Raw genomic sequence first — 17,316 nt, forward strand, 5'->3', positions numbered from 1 at the left:
TAAACAGAAAAACGTAATAAATGTAAATAAATAAGCTATAAAATATTTAATAAATTTAAACATAAAGTAATATTATATTTATGTATTTTAAACACCTGTTATATTTCACAGCTCAATTTACTCATTTTACCTGCTCTATAATTAAGATGCGCGATGAATATAAATTTTATAACATTTCAAAGTATGAAGACAAGATTAATTCAATTAGCATCAGTAGAAGAATTAAATAAACAATTTTCATACTAAGTTTGCTCATAAACTGATCGATTATATAATATCATAAGGATTTTCCAAAATAAATTGTTTATATGCAAGTAAAATATTATTATTTGTTTTTAAATTAAACATCATTTATCGGGGGAAGTACCATTTCACTACTTATTAAATTTGTTCGCTTATTTACCTCAATTTCAGAAATGTTCATTAGTTTATAAATAAAGTGCATTAAATTATTTTAAATACAATACATTTAAATATAAACGAAACTCTTTAGTTTAATTTTTTTGATTTTGAAGTAAATAAACAACTTATTTTAGATCTGTTTATTTTACTTGAATATTGCTTTCTTGCTTTCGTTACAGTGATGATTTTTCTAACACTTATTTATGAAAATTAAATGTTACGTCCATTTCTCTTAGAATACTCATTTTCAGAATTTTAGGTTAAATATTTTAATGTGGTCCCTCTGGATTGGATTGAAATCATATGCCAATGGCTATAATTAAATTTTTATACTCCGTTTCTTGAAACATTCTCAAGAAAATGAGATGATAAAACAATTAATACTAAACCAATTTGCATTAATAATATACTCTGCATCATCAAGAATTTTGCAACAAAATTATTTAATAATAAATTTTATTTATTATTTTACAACATAAAATGAACTCTAAAATTAGAGTTGACTTTAATAGCTATTATTAATCTAGATAAACATTTTGCTATGCAATTCTTTTATAACAGTTAAATAATTATAATCAGTTAATAATTATTTAATAATGAATCAGTAAAATAATCATCTGTTTCTTCCTATTTTATATATAAGAAGAGATGAGTAAGCTGACGTCCTTTTACATCGTGATACAAGTGCAAGAGAAGTAGATTTTCTCTTCAGTGGTTTTATTATGAGTTTTTGATAGGGATTACTTTGATACTTTTAAACTCGAAAGGGAAACTTAATTATCTGTAAAAGAATATTCTAAGCATTAGGGAATTTTTTCCCTCCATTCGGAGCATGAAAAAATGCTGGAGACCATCAATTTTATAGAGCAAGTTCAGAATTAATTTAAAAAAATGGGAATTGGATCAGGACATAAGAAAATATTTTTGAATGAAAGTAATAAGGGCTTAAGATAAAAATTAGGAAATTAACCCTTATTTAAATTATATTAAGAGATATGATTTTATATATATATATATATATATATAATAATTTCCAAGCAGTTAAATATTTTCTATCCATTAAATAATTTAAAAAAAATACTACTTCACATAATATACATCTAAAGTGATAGATTTAAAAGTAACAATAATTGATAAAGTCCCCGGTAATTCGAATAAATATTCAAACCATTCAAAACAAATACAGCTGAATTGGAGATTATTAAAATTAATTTTAAAAAAAATACTTTAAAAAGATAATTTTTTAAATGCTCTATTTTAGCAAATAAAATAATTTATCTCTAATTATTGAAAACCGATTTCGGCCTTTATCAAATAAATAATAATTTCAGAAAAAGTTATGTATAAAATTAATTATCTGAGTTAGAATTTAGAAAAGATATAAATTATAAAAATAATCTGAAAATTAATAATATATTAATTTAACATTTCTGAAATTTTTTTCATAATATTTTCTACCTTCATAAGGTTCTACTTTTAAAATTAAATTATTTTTTTTCTTTGGAAATTAATTTTCTGATTTTCAAATTAGTTTTCCAAATTTACTTTCAAAATATTTTTCTGTACTTTTCAACATTCTTCACAAATAAGAAACAGACAACCATTACTTCATTTTTTTAAAGATTAAATTAATTTTTGCAAGTTTCGAATTAAGGTGAAAAAACTAAAATTGCTTTCTATTGTTAATCTTTATGTTATTCTTCATATATTTATTCATATAAGTTCTGAATTCAATCTGATTTCGTCTCTCTCCTAATTTGTTTCAACTCAATGTATAATTCTGGCAGAAATAATCGAAAATTCATTTTGCATTAGAAAAAAGTAATTTTAAAACATTTTTACATCTCTGAACCAATTTTGAAAGAAATGATTGGAAAATTGAAAACGAAGTATTTGTGTAACAAGTAAATATTCACTAGAAACAAAGGATAATTCAGTTGCTTAGCAGTAAATCCTTTTCAGTTATGCAATATCTAATTCAACAGATTTTAGAAAAAAAGAATTCAATGATCCTGCTTCTCTTCTGAGTTGTTTGTAATTACCTGTATTAAATTTCCAAAATTTTTTACATATTCAACTGACTTTAATAAAACTTGAAACAAATAAGTCTATGAATGTCTCTCTAAATAATACTTATAAGAGTTGAAAGTTTAAAAGTGATAACTTAATTGTATACTCGGAAATGAAAGAAATCAGCGTGCTACCTTTTGGTACATTTTGGCTCAATTCTTACCTACTTCATCTTACACAGTGTCACGCCCTAAAAGCTATTCTCAAGAAGGGAAAGAATTCATGCTTTTGCGCATGCACCAGACAGAGTTGATTGCACCAAAATATTGGTGAAATGAAAGAGAAGGTATTAATTATTTATTAATGAACTGAATCCCAAATTATCAGTGGAATTAGATGGCTAAAAGCTTTCTCAGCATTCAGGTTTTTGCGCATGTGTTGACGGCGTTGATTGTACCAAAATGGTGGTGAAATGAAAGATGAAGGAGATGATTAGAATTACTTATCAATGCAATAAATCCACAATTATCAATGAAATTAGTTGGCGTAAGCAGACTAACTCTGCAAAATTGAAACAGTATTATGAAAAATAAGTACTCTGTTTCCGATTTAAAATATCATAATAATTTTATGGATAACAAGTAAAGTTGGAAAAAAGAGAAGAAAATGCATATAAAAGGATATAAGTCAAGATCTAAAAAATAAGTTTGGACATTCTTTCATCCTACCGTCAACGGAGTAAATCCGGGCAAAACCGATAATATTGTGTTTTTGAAAACGGATATAGCATGGATATGCTCTGATGTGTAGCAACTAAGCGCACTTTCATCGGAAGAAGAAATTCCAGAACCTCAATATCTTCAAGTGAATTATAGTTGGAAATGTAGAGTTATTTGATGAATTTCGTTCAAAATTTGACGCAGATCTACATTTTGAATGTGAAAAATGTGTATTAGTTTTTTTCTATTTGTCTATATATATACAGTGGATAAAAAATGTATTGGCAATTGCCTATAAACGAGCATATTTGCTAACAAAGTATTTTTACAAATTTTATTTTAACATAGCGATTACAGAAGGGGAAAAGACAAACAGATATAACGAAATTTTCATTTAAATATTTTTTTAGTCAAAATCTACGAGAAAATCCAAAATTTACATGATAAAAAAAGTATTGGCAAAATTATGAAATTGACAAAATTATGAGCAAAAACGAAATCAGTATATGTTTAGTACTTTGTATGCATACCTTCTGCATCTATAACAGCTTGTAATCTATTTCTCATAGAGGAAACTAAAGTCTTTGTTGTACTGTTGGGAATTTTGTGCCACTCTTGCAAGAGTAAACGTTTGAGGCCGTCTTTACTTGAAATTTTATGTTTCCTGATTTCTAGATCCAGCAGGTGCCATAAATTTTCAATTGGATTGGTGTCAGGCGATTGAGGTGGGGTTTTTTACTGGTGAGGAGCATTGTAGAGTAGCCATTCACGGGTGAGATTCTCTGTATGCTTGGGGGCCTTGTCTTGTTGAAAAACGAATGATGGTTCCCAAGCCAAGATTTTGGGCACTGATTTTTAAGTTATGGCGCAAAATGTCAATGTATGTACATGCTGTCATAATACCATCAATAAAATACAGGTTGCCAACTCTATTTGCTGCCATACAGCCCGAAACTAAGACCCTGCCTCCACCATGTTTTACAGTAGCAGTTAAATGTTGCTCTTCCAATTCAATCTTTGGCCTCCTCCACACATATCGTCGTCCATCACTGCCGAAAATGTTAAACTTTGATTCGTCGGATTCCAAAACTCTTCGGATAAATCAACGTGGGATTTTGCGAAATCTAACCTCTTTCTCCCATTTATTTGCTAGATGATTGGTTTCTTTCTAGCTGCCCTTCCATAATAACGCCCCTCGTGTAAAACATTCCGTACAGTCTGTACGCTGAAAGTCTTTTGCGAAGTGAAAGCAACATCTCTAGCTATCTGGGGTGCACTTATTTTAGGGTTTTTCTTAACCTTGTTAATAATGGCACGTTTTTCTCTTGTAGAAAATATTCGAGGTCGTCCACTTCTAGTCTTATTTTCCGTTGATAGTGTTTCCTTGAACTTTTTTACAACACTTCTGACAGTAAATAAACTTATATTCAACTGCACTCCTATAGCACGATAAGTTAAACCTTCATTTCTGAGCCTAAAAATCATGTTTTTAACACTAACGTCCAACTCCTTCGATTTCGAAGTCATTTTACTGCAGTAATCGCAAAATAATGCATAGACACTTTTGGAGTAGTTTTGCAGACTTTATACCGGTAGAGTTTCTTATCAGTCGAAACACGTGACTTCAATGTAACAAAATTTGCATAGCAGTTAAAACTTTGCCAATACTTTTTTGGCAAGCAAATTTTCGATTTTGAAAGAAAAAATTGTAAAAAATGCAAATTAAAATAAAAGTTTTATTATTTTTATATATCTAAGATGTCTTGTATTTAATTACAACAGCTGAAATTGCATAACATTTTATTTATTTGTCAGTATGAATAAATTAAGGCAATTGCCAATACTTTTTTTACCCACTGTAGATACATTTTTAAATTGCCACGTTCCTTTTACTTGGACAGCCAGATAGACTGATTTTTTAATAGACAGAAATTTATAAATGTATTGTAAAGGCCATATGCCAGTTTCAACTGTTCAGCTGAAGGAGTTTTTGAATTATCGAGTTCAGAGACAGACAGACAGACAGGCAGATCAACAGCCAGCCAGACGCTTATAATTCCCCAAAATACCAGTCTGGAATATAAAATATACCAGACGATTACATATAAAAATAATATTTTAATCGTTCGTTTAATAGTTTGGCAATCGTTCAACAAATAATTTAATATTTTTAAATAATTAATATTTACTGTATAAAGTTTTTTTTTAAATAAAATATTATAACTGAGACCAAAATAAATTATTGTTCTTATTAAATACCTAAATGTTCGTTTGGACCACAAAATTTGTAAAACTTTCTGAAAATACAAACTAGAACATAAGTCACAATTCCTGATAAGTTTATATAACATACTAAAATAATAAATAAATAAATTCGAGATTCCTTTTTACAACTGATGCCCAAAATATTAATCGGTCCGTTTTTTGGCTTTTCGAACTCTGAGAAATCTGAAAAGTGAAGATTAATTAATATCACGAGTTCGAACTTTTTTCAAATCACACTACTTTTTTCTTCGTTCGCGAGAAAAAAAAACAGCAGCACTTACTATATCAAGGACTTCCCTTGACCTTTCATATAATATATCAGACTTCACGTTGAATAAGTCGTGTTTAATCTGTTTGTTGTTAGACTTGAAAGCTGCATTATGATCATTTTTTTACCCAGGATTTAAGCCCCTGAACTTAAAAAAAAAAAATATTCCAAAGATGCTTGAAATATTTCGTAGCTTTCAGTATTGCTTCAGAGAATTTTGAAGTAATTGACAACTTCCCATTTGAACTAATAACATGAAGGAGCTGCTTCAGATATTCTACAGTTTCCATATCAGTCACATTAATGACGTACAACTCTGTTGATAGCATCGAAGAATTACTAAATTTTTAGGCAATAAGTAGCCAAGCATTATACATAGTTGTACAAGAATCAGTAAATTGGCATAAGGTTTAGATAAGCATTAACATGCTGTAAGCAGGAGTAAGCAAGCATGCGATTTAAGCGGGGTCCCTTATGATATAAGTATGAGTAAGAAAGCATACGATTTAGGCGGGCTCCGTTATGATATAAGCATGAGTAAGCAAACATACGATTTAGGTGGCTCCCTTATGATATAAGCATGAGTAAGCAAACATACGATTTAGGCGGCTCCCTTATGATATAAGTATGAGTAAGAAAGCATATGATTTTGGCGGGCTCCCTTATGATATAAGTATGAGTAAGAAAGCATACGATTTAGGCGGGCTCCCTTATGATATAAGCATGAGTAAGCAAGTATACGATTTAAGAAGAGCACCCTTATGACTTAATAATGAGTAAGTAAGCGTACTAATTAGATGAGCACCTTTATGACGTAAGCATGAGTAAACAAGAATACGATTTAGGGAAGGAATAGGCAAGTATGTAAAACTGAGAAGCAATGAATTACTTATTTTGTATTATCTGAGATTATAAGGTTACCACTAGTCAATTTTTAACACTCATAGCTTCTAAAGACTAATTTTAAATTTTGAGCTTAACCCTTAATGCTTATGATTAAAGATTAATGAAATTGAAGTCAAAATCATGACAAACCTAATTGAAATATCAATTAACTCGAATCATCTTTTCTTTTATATCTGAATGAATAAGCAGTGGATTTCAACTTTAAATAAAGTTTGTACATTTGGCAAATGTCACTTAGGAGTGAATTGACACGCTTTAGTTTAAGTGATAAATGAATTGAATTTTTATTAAAAGGAATTCATACACAAGTGTATACATAAAAGTGTTTTCATACTAGACGATTCTCATCATTTTTACAATTGTTGGACAGTCTATGACATACCATTATATCAGATTTATATCCGCGTTTTATTTCCTTTATGAATTTAAGAAGGCTTGAGAGTTGAATTATTTTATGTTTCTCATATCATATTAATTTTAAAACATCTAATAATCTAAATATATTTTAAATTTTTTTATAATTGAAATAAACTAATAAAGAAATATTGGAACTTATTAAAGAATAAAAATTATATTCGTTGATTGATAGTTTTCTTAATATTAATTTTTATCTCCACTAATAATAAAGATAAATGTGTGTATGTGTAGGTATGTTGGCTCTCACCAAACCAGACTGCCGGCAAAGAGCTACAACTTTGTACATATATATATATTGGCTAATGGGAATGTATATATCCGATCTATATTTTAGAAATTTTAATTAATTAAAAATTAAGCGAAATTTAGACCCTTGTGTAGCAATCGCATGCCTGTGATTAATCATCAAAAATCATCAAAGATTAACTCTTATTGGCACTTTTCAACAACTGTTTGTCAATACCATGTGGTGAATACTACATAAGCACATTTATTAATTACTATACGAGAAAATTTAAGGGAGACAAATCATACTGATTTCATTTTCAGTTAATCATGTCATTAAAATTTCACTTTAGCATGTTTCATTTCTTCATATCTTACAGATAATTGTGGGCGTTATACAATCTTTATTGCTTCAAGAATAATAAAATAACACCTCCAGAAAAGCATTGCTGGAAAACATTGAAACACGCTATGATTAATTTTTCAAATATGTGGGTGTATTCAAATTAATATGCAAACGTCTTTTGTGCGGTCATAATATAATGTATTTGCATAAAGTAATAACGTTATAGATATTTTCCATTTAGCCTTCGTTTCTCTCCTAAAAATAGCACCATAATTCAGATCTCATCTTTTATTTTGATCGATTAATTTAGAATAATAGAAAAAAAATCTATCTTAATAATAAAGCTGGAATGTGGGTGTATTTACATTACAAACCTGACTTTTTGACCTTGAACTATCGAACTTGGTTCATGCATAACCAGAGAGGTGAGAATGTGGTAATATATTTCTGAAAGTTCATTTATTTTTAATTAATTAAAAAATAAACTAAATTTTCGCATTTTTCAATGATGACTTCCCGTAATTATTGCAGGACAAATCTAAATTTTATCTCATTTTAAAATTAAAAAGAATAATCTTTTAATAATACAATAATACCAATATTTGGTGTTTATTTTAATATTCCTTTTTCTTATTTTGAATCAAATGGTACTATAATAGGGAAAATTAACATTTTATTTTAATTATTAAATTTGAACGTATTTTCTGATTGATATTCTCGTAAGCACTGCAGTTTAACTTTTTCCCAAAAAAATCAAAAGTAATTTTTTTTTTAACTTTTTATCTTTTTTTAATTCTTTTCTTTTTCTTAGTCTTTAATTTCCAACGGCGTTTTTTAATCGATCATTATTATAACGAATTTTCCGAAAAACAATTCGTTTTGAATAGTTTTATTTGAAATAGGGGTTATACAAATTCTGATTCACAGAAAGGTACTTAAGTATTTTTCGACAACCCTATTTTTCTCAACAATTATGAAATATTCTAAAAATAATTCAGATATCAATCTTAAATTTTTTACCGATGAATCCTATAAAATTGCTCTCAAAATTTTAAAGTACAATTTTTTTTTCAAATAATCAGTTTAAAAAAAAATTCCTACCTAATAAAGCTATCATAAATGTTTATAATAGCTATGTTTTGCCGTTCATTTTATCATAAAGCTTAAATCATTTCTTCTCAGATTAATAAATTTTAATTTTAATGTAAAAAACAGGTGTTTCTGTTTTTTTTATTTCCCTTACATTCTTATCCGATACAAATCGAGGTATCGGATAAGAATGTGCAGACTTAGTGACCTGTTTTGCATAGCCAACTGAACAATTTAAACCACTAAAATGGATGTTATTTATTAAGGCACTTTCTTTAATAATACATTCGAAAGATAACTGACGTGTTACATTTAACATGCATCTTATGAGCCTAAATTGAATGTTTCGCCAAAAGTATTAAAGAAAATAATAATTTTACTTTTTTTATTACTTAGTGGTTAATCTTTACTAAAACAATTACATTTTCTATAGAATTTTCCTTACTCAGGATAATTATGGTATAACATAATAGCTTTTCCTTATAGTAAAATAACTTTTTTATTCCCCTTTTTTTATTTACTAAGCCTTCACGAATTATGTGCTACTTCTTTTTATATAATTATGGAAACATAATAGAAAATAACGTATAAGCAATATTTTTTATGCATTTAAGGTACATAAAAAAATCCTAACTAACTAACTAAAACTAGCAACTAAACTAGTTAATATTTCTTATTGTGTATTCTTTTTTCTACTCCAACGCAAATGTATTTTTGGATAAAAGAAATTGCAATTATTATAAACTCCGTAAATATTGCATTGGGTAAGAAAGCTATTAATAACTCTTATTATAGTTTCTATCAGAACAAAATATGGTTTGTTTCAGATTATTAAATTTTAGGCTTTATAAGTTACATTTGTTTCTATAAAATACAATATCAATTCTTTAAACAAGTTTTGTATAGTTAATTGAAAATCATACTAATGAAGAAATAACTTAAGAAGTTAAATCGACTATCGGAGAAATAACTAAAAAAAACAAAAAACAGAATGAAATTGTTAAAGGAAAGTAATGAAGAGCCGGCGTCCTAGAATAGGAATAGAGGGTCTTCTCCGTGATCTAGGAGTCCTGGGTTCGAGTCCCGGTTCGGGCATGGTTGTTTTTCATCTGTTCTATCTGTGAGATGTGTGAATGTGTCCCCCTGTAAAAAGGGGAAGTACAAGTGAATGTGATGCGCGAGTAGCAAAATCGTACTCTTAGCCCTAGTTGGCGCTACTAAAAAACAAGAGATACTTTCTCTGTGCTTAAAATCGCTGAATTCACAATCAGCGGGCTTGTCCATGGCAAGTGCCATCAGAAACAACAACAAGTAATGAAGAAATAATAAAAACATATTGATTATGATAATAAAATATTGGTATGCATTCTGTTCACATTTATTTTCCTTAACCCTTTCTAGGGCCGTGGGAAGTATGCTTCCCACCAAATTTATCAATCTTTGTATGAAATTATGTAGGCTGGCATAAGTTCTGACACATTTTTTTAGTAAGTCAGAAACTTAGAGGCTTCAGTTCTTTATCTCAGACAAAATGATGTGTCTTGATTTGTTACTTAATTATTAATGAACCAAATTATTTAATCAAATCAAATTAAATTTATATAATAAGCTAAATGAATCCCTTTTCGTATTTTAATTTCAAACCTAAAAATATTTTAACATAATATGACTAGAAAAAAATGGCCCTTTAAAGGGTTAATTGATTTTGAAAACTGGTTAGAAGTCTGGAATACTTACAAAATGAGATTTTGCTCAATTTATAATTAAAGTTCTCATTTTTATTTAGAAATCAAAAGAGGGTAATTTTTAAATGTAATTGATTCCAATATCCAACAAAAGGGATATTTGAAATTTGCAACATAAGAAAAATTTGAAACACGCTTTCATAAACAAAATTATTTTAACTTTAGTGGTTTCTGCAAGAGTCTAAAACACTATCAATGCATTTAATTTTTAATAAAAAATGTGTTATTCAGTTTTAAGATCGTCAAATCTTCAGATTACTCGTTGTTCACACATTAATTGTCATATAATGAGTGTTTTTCATTCTACTGTCTATATATATTCATAATTCAATAATTGATTCGCCGATATTAATGGCTACTAAAAATTCTAAATAAACATTTTGTGTAACTTTCCTTAATTATTTTTAGCGAATAATTGTAAAATTCGTATTTTGGGAGGCATATAACTCATTCCATTTGAATAGCCTTTCACAGATCTCTTCACGGTGTTTTGCATTTACTTAATTTTATTTTATTAATATCTTCATGTATTTATCTATATCGCTAAAAAAAGTAGCTTTCAAAGCAGACACATTAAAAAATTCACCATTGCTTGATTCTGAAAACAAGCCTTAATAATAAATACAGCATTTCAAAAACAGTTTAATATACGCCTTATATTGAAACTCCTCAACATAGAATAATATGGCGAATCTTATTATATTGATCATTCAGAATGGCAGAAATTTATCTTGGTTGAAATTAATAGTGACAATGAAAACGATTTGAGTTTCATTTCCACAATAAATTAGATTGTCAACAAAATTTCAACAATAAAAATTGCTCTTAATTTTTTAAAAAATTATTAGGAATAGAAAATAAATTAAACGGCGAATAAATTGGTAACACTGAAAAGGTAATTTTTTGAATTTTAAGTGCATTGAATTTTAAGATAATAAGAAGCCCTCTTTGTTTTAAAATATAAACATAATCGCTCCGATAATATAAATAATCACTATGATATGCATATTTCTACTTTCTAAATTATATATGCGAAATCTTGTAGCTCTAAGTCAAAAGTCTGAGCATGGAAAGTGCAACATATACAATACCATCTTTATCATTAGTAGGCATACATGCATACATACTCTTATATTTAGTTAGTAGAATGGTCGTAGACTCCCGGTCAAACACCTTTTGCTACAGAAGTTAGGGTCGTAAATACGAAGGCCAATTACTTCTGTATGATTACGGTCAATGGGTCAGTTAAAAGAAATGAATGCACTAAAAAAGACAAGGCATGTTCAAATGCATACTAAATAAAAGTATGAGAACCGTATATTGCTTAGTAATTCCGTTAATTACTTCCGTTAAATAAGCATCCGTTAATTCCATTTTATCCATGTTGAAATGTTTATTTAGTGTGGGGGATATCACATAATTTTATTTAATTCACTGGTAAAGAATGTGGTGAATCAAATAAGTCATGAAGCGGCTAATGCGAAATCGTGTAGCTCTAAGTCAAAAGGCCCAGCATGGAAAGTGGAACATATACAATGCCATCTTTATCATTAGTAGGCATACATGCATACATATTCTTATATTTAGTTAGTAGAATGGTCGTAGACTCCCGGTCAAACACCTTTTGCTACAGAAGTTAGGGTCGTAAATACGAAGGCCAATTACTTCTGTATGCTTACGGTCAATGGGTCAGTTAAAAGAAATGAATGCACTAAAAAAGACAACGCATGTTCAAATGCATACTAAATAAAAGTATGAGAACCGTATATTGCTTAGATAGCAACCCCATTGAACACTTGCTTGTTTATTGTTGATATCGTACCTAATTACAACAATCATAAAAATCAGAAAGCTAAAATTGCTTTTTTATGCAATTCGGTTATTTGAAAATTTAAATTCCATTTTATCCATGTTGAAATGTTCATTTAGTGTGGGGGATATCACATATTTTTATTTAATTCACTGGTAAAGAATGTGGTGAATTAAATAAGTCATGAAGCGGCCAACCTCCGGGTGCGAAATTTCTGCGCTATTGCAAATTTTGTATCACTTGATGATACAAAATTTACCTCGTTTACAACTCGTCGTAAATACACATCGTTTTTTTACAACAAGAGAAAAATATTTAAATTCTGTAAGTTGAACGGAACAGAATTGCCATATTTGAAGCATTATATTTTCAATTTCGTTTTTATATTATAATGAAATACTTACATAAATATACAATTCTAGTATAACAATCTGTTACTAATACAGTCATTTGTTTCTTATTAAATGATTTTATTGATCATTTTATAACGATATCCATTTAGAACTTTTACAAAGACATAAAATATATTTAAACAAAATAAAATTTGAGTATAATTATACTATAATAAAATTTTACGAATATATTTAAATTATCCAGCCAAAAATGTCAAAAAAATCTGGCAGTAAATAGACTAAAATGACGTAAACTCTGATCTCTTAAATAAAGTAGCAAAAATTAATAATTTGATATCTGTTTTATTTACTATTTATTTATTATTTATTGTTAGAATGTCAAACATTCTGCCGTTATTATATTAGAGAAGTTCCGCGCATTAAACACCTACTGATAAGCTTCCATTGTCATCTCATTAATTACAGTTCAAATTGGCATAATCAATTCTATTTAAAGACAATTCAAAGGTGTACCGTTGTTCGTCTAAAAATTGTTCGTTCAAATTTGCATAATCAATTCCATTTAAAGACAATTCAAAGGCATTGTTCGTCTGAAATTAATCCAAAATACTTTTATTTTGGAATGAACTCCCCAAAATATTTTCGCTTAATTCGGAAAACGGGAAATTAATTATTTTTTTTATATAAATTAAACGAAACATGCGCCTGTAACATTTAAAGTATATGAGCTCTAATGCATCCATTAAATTTTTGAATAATGCATAATTTATAAAAAAATAAAAGTTTACCGGTGCTGGACTGGCTTACTCATAAAATACTGTTCTGATATTACCCGAATAAATTCAAATCTATAACATTTTTCTAGAAGATGGTATATCTAAATTTTCTTTCCTAACTTCTAAAGTTTTAAACTTTTTAAAGATGGATATATTATTGCTTTATTCTGAAAGAATAACTTTCTTTCCTATCTGAAATTTGATATAACGAACTACATTTTTTTTATTCTCAATTTTTCAATACAGAGTTCACCAATTTTTCCTGTCCTATAACAGACCTAAAAAAATCAGTCAGCAGTTTTCCTTTATATATAATATATCTACTGAATAACTACGGTTTCTATTCCAAGGTCTCGTGAATTTTTACTGCCAAAGAAATATTCAAATCATTTATATTTTCTTGGAGTTGAAAGAGAAATCCATATTTCTAAATTATGACAGGAATTTCTATAATGGATACGAAAAAGGAACAAAGATATATAGAATATATTTGCATGTATCATATTAGATTCTTTTATAATGATCGAACTTTTTTATTTATGTTTATAGTTACGCTGCTGCTTCTTCTTTCAGATGGTCTAAACATATTTATACAGATAGTTCAGATATACATACAAATGGTATATATAATATAAATAAGATAAACATATACATATATGCATGTATATATGGTGTCTCAAAAACCTTGACCGCGCTTTTATTCCTGAAATATTGATCGTAGACATATATTGCAAATTACAAAGTTGTGCAATAAAAAGATGCAAAATGTTATGAAATAGAATAAAATTTTCAGAGGATTAAACTTTAAGGAATACAAGATTTAAATTTTTTCTACGAACCCCATACAAAAAAATTCTTAATAAGTAAAATGTGCCCCATCCTCTAATACGGTCATGTACAAAATTTCAGAATTTATGCAACTTTGTAATTTACAGTATATGTCTACGATCAATATTTCAGGAATAAAAGCCGCAGGGTCAAGGTTTTTGAGACACCCTGTATGTGATAAACACAAACATAGCTGTGTGTATTGTGATAAACCGAGAGTTCAGCAAAATTTCAGGATTTCGCTGCTTAGATTTCTAATATTTTCACCTTCTATAAATGGTTTGTGTCATTTTGAAGGCTCGTCCGATCAAACGCCATCAGTAAATAGTTTATCTATGATATCTAGTAAATGCCATAAACTCTTTCCTGGCATAATTGAAATATAGAGCATTTTGAGCTAGGAAATAGGGAATTCTTAACTGTTACCATATGCCTATCTATTATTACAAACATCTGCCTATTTAGGTTCTCTTCATCTTAAAGAGCACTTTTTGTTAGGTTTATGATGTTTATCTGTTTTTTCCAACCATTACTTTCGTGTATTTTCAAGTGTCTTCTTCTTTTGAATAAGTTTTTACAAATAACTTCTAAATTAAGGATGGTTTTATTTTTTTGCTTACTCGTATAGGAAGTATAGAGAAAGTGTTATAATCGTCGAAAAAATTCGAACTCGAGATTCTGACGAAACTCTGCGTTTTATACCTTCCTAAGTTCGAAAAACACTTTTTTGGAAAATGTCCGTCTGTCTGTAGGTGACAAAAATAACTCAAAAATGATTTGAACTAGGTGGATGAAATTTGGTATATACGTCTTTACACCGAATTTGTAGATTTCTATTAAGATTTCAAGGAACACCATCCAAAGGAAATCTGTTGACCCGCCATTTCAATATAAGTTAACACGGTAACTGCAAAACGGAGAGATCTAGATAAATTAAATTTGGCGCACATATTTAGCACCGACAATGTAGATATCAGTCACATTTTGAGCCATCTGCAGCAAGGGGTTGACCGTTTGTCGGTATGTACTTTCAGAAACATGTGAATGTGATAATCCAAAAATGGAATGACGTTACATGTGTCAAATGTAGTATGTAATTTTGCAAATATAAGAGCAGCTTTGCCACAAATTTTTGCTTTAATCGGTTTGGAAAAATAGGCATAAAATACAAAATCTATTTTCGGATATTTTTGACCGCACGTGAGGGAGCTCATGAGCGGTAGTTTTTCAGGTTCGAGACCCGATTCCACCGAAGAATTGTCGTGCAAGGAGTTCTGTTGCACATTAAATCCATCAGGACAAACGTTATCCCATTGATGTGTTGTGGTGTGGAGACGAGGATGCAAGCTCTGGTGTCGTCCTCGTCATCTGACCGCGGTTCAAAATGACGAGGTCCGTCCCAAAATATCCCTAGTGTTGCTTTACAACGGGACGTTAATATAACTAAGCTAAGTTAAATCGTTGCCTTTTCTTTTTAGTTATCAAGTTACATTCATGAAAATATATAGACCTACGGACCTCCTCTAAAATATTTGACTCAGAACTTGATACCGGTTAATGCCTTAAATATCAAAACTAGGCAGCAGATTTGATTCGTTTAAATCCTTGCATTTTAGTTACCAAGGCTTGTACATGGGCCGATAGAGAAATAAACATCATTGAATAAATTTCTTTAAAAAGTTTATAGAAATCTACAAATTTCGGTTTAAAGATCGCAAGTCAAATTTGGCTGAAAACAGATTTGAGACCATGTTCACAGACAGATAAACGAATTCACGTTAAGACCTTTCTTTTCGGATACAGACAGCTTAGACAAAATCTCGTAATCTACTTTTTCTAACGATCAATATAATTTCATTTTGTATATCGAGTATAAAAGAAGGTAAAAACAAAGCATTCATAGAAATTGTTTGCATGTACCGTATTAAACTTTATTATTATGGCCACATTTTTTTTTTCCTTTATAATTACATTTATGTTGTCATTGGCATTTTCCCTATCAGGTACACATAAACACAACATAAATGAGACATACACATGAAACATAAATGAGTCATATTTAAACGAATTCAAAACAAATGACAAGAATTCCTGTTTAGAGTCATGTTTTACATCGATTTTGGAGAAAACAATTGGATGTTTAACTGAATTGGAATTTGAACCGCGTTGTAAATTCTAGTAAATGTTTTCCTGACATACTTAAAATTCACTGCATCGTGTGGAATGCGATCATTTGCATAAATTCCTAATTACTGTCATTTGTCTACTTACGTTTTCCTGAACTATAAGAAAGATTTCGTTTTGGAATCATTGCCTGCATCGTTTTTACTGAAACTGACTAAAACCATTACGATTCGTATTATCACAAGTCTTTTTAAGACCTAAATTCTTTTTAAGAAAAAGTAATAGTCGAAGTATTATAGTAATTTTTCTTATTTCCATTATGTAAAACGAAAACTTGTATTTAAATTTAAATAATACCGATGTGTGGAACTAGTTTTTCATGGAATTAGCCAAAATACTATTAATTCCATCCCATTCCCACCAGTAAAAGAAATAATTGAAGAGAAGAAAAAAATGAGAAGAAAGAAAAGAGGAATCAAGAGTGCCGATTTCTGAATATCTCTATATTTAGATGCATGTCTTCTAATTCTGCATTCCCAATATCAGCGTTTTCCTCTAGTTCTAAGCGAGACACATGAAAATGTTTATATACTTTAAAAATGTGAAAAAAAACTCTGTAGTTTGAAGTAAATTCGAAACTGAAGTAGGATATAGTTTGAAGAAGTACTTATTTTTTCCTACTATCTTCGTGTGATTTTAAAAAAAATAAATTGATTTATTCATTTAATAAAATTAAACGTAAAAAGTCATATATAAAATGCACCACAAAAGTGAAATGTACATCAAGATATTTTCGAATAAAAAAATAATTTAAATTATTATGTATTGCTCTTTTTATTTTTGGAGTTTGATGGAATTTTAAAAATCGTTTGGCTTTAATCTTTGTTTACAAACTTCTTTACATTCTTTTTATTATTTTAAATGGTGCATAATCGTAAAGAAAAAGAAAAGTATTGAAAAATATGTTTTTCATAATAATGGTAAATCAATTCGCCGTATCGCTAAATTTGTAACTTTATTCTATTCTACAATG

General features: G+C 28.8%; 1 protein-coding gene across 1 annotated transcript in view; it reads left to right on the forward strand.

The window, feature by feature from the left end:
* Positions 1-17,316, forward strand: part of LOC129971725 (uncharacterized) — a 1,062,831-nt gene that overhangs the window by 373,421 nt on the left and 672,094 nt on the right. The gene's annotated exons all lie outside the window — the stretch shown is intronic.

Source organism: Argiope bruennichi, chromosome 6 (assembly GCF_947563725.1).
Source record: "Argiope bruennichi chromosome 6, qqArgBrue1.1, whole genome shotgun sequence".
Lineage (NCBI taxonomy): Eukaryota > Metazoa > Arthropoda > Arachnida > Araneae > Araneidae > Argiope > Argiope bruennichi.